The following is a 1,398-nucleotide window of genomic DNA, read 5'->3' on the forward strand; positions in this document are numbered from 1 at the left end:
TGAGAATGTAATTTGCTAAGTCATTCCTCAACTTTTACGAAATAGCTGTTTTATGGAAGTACCAAACTCTGTGGGGAAATAGGAGGAGACATGTCTCCCTGCTGGTGGGGAGATTATAATTACCCCCCCCCACCCAGTCCCCAGACAGGACACACAGGGGCTAGAATGAGAAAAAGAAGCAGGGCGAGGGGTTTGTAGAGTACCTGTTTCCTGTTAGCAAACACAAAATGGGGCTCACAAAATACACTGGAGTCCACTATAGGCAGGACGTGTTAGAAAAAGCTTTTAGGGGGTGTGCCCCTTGATCCAAGTCTCAACGAAAGAACTGGGAGTGCACTGATGGGAAGGGGACAAAGTGTCTGGCAGACTTTTTAAAAGTTAGTTTTGAAATGGAGAGGCCATTTTTGCATGTAACAGCTCCCTGGGGGTCAGAAGAAAAATGAGGTAACGATGTATTGGTCAGAAACAGTAAGTAATAGAGAGTTTTATTTTATAATTGTGATTCAGAGTCTGATCGTCTTCTCTAATGTTAGCATATGCTTACAGAGAAATTTTATTTTTTTGGCTTAAATCTCAATGATAACATGCTTTCCCATTTACGTGCTCTGTTTACCTGGTATTATTGGGAAATGAAGTTCTTCCCACAAGAAAATCTGTTAGAAAATCAATTAAAAACATGAAAACTGATTTGTTCTGAGGTATCAGGAATTGAGAACTTTCCACCATTGATTTGGTCATTCATTGATTCCACAAATGTGTACTAAACACTCACTCCATGTATTATATAGTACCTGTGGGTGAGGGATATAACAGGGACAAGACAGGCACGATTCCTGTTTGCATGGAATTCACAATTCACATTCTGGGGGATCGGGGCACAGGATAGAAAGGAAACAAAGGAACAAGATAATTGCAAAAAGCTCTAAGTACTGGGAGGAGACTAACAGAATGACATGATAGTAAAGTGGAGCATCAGAGAAATCCTCTTTGTGCATGTGGCATTTGAACTGAACCTGAAGGACAGGAAGGAGCAGGCCATGTTAAGATCTGGGCAAGAACATTCCTGGCAGAGGTTCTAAGGCAGGAGTAAGCTCGGTGGCTTGAATAAACTAGTTTTGGGTACATTTTTTAAGGTATACTAAAGATAATTTTAACCTTTTGTTAATTCAGACCTCCTATCCTTGGCACCCCATCTTCTGGTGTAATTCTTTTGCTCTTTACCATCTCAGTGGATCATCCTCAAAGAACCCTCCATTCCTTGTTTTGTGTGTAGTCTAGAAGAACCAAAGAGGTCCCAGATAGACAAGTTTGTTGCATCAATAGACTATTTACACACGCGCTCAAATTTATACAAGTGCGGGGATGGCACAGCATTTGCTCTTGGAGGAAGCTGTGTGC

The sequence above is a fragment of the Propithecus coquereli genome, unplaced genomic scaffold, assembly GCF_000956105.1.
Source record: "Propithecus coquereli isolate 6110/MARCELLA unplaced genomic scaffold, Pcoq_1.0 Scaffold115, whole genome shotgun sequence".
Taxonomy (NCBI): domain Eukaryota; kingdom Metazoa; phylum Chordata; class Mammalia; order Primates; family Indriidae; genus Propithecus; species Propithecus coquereli.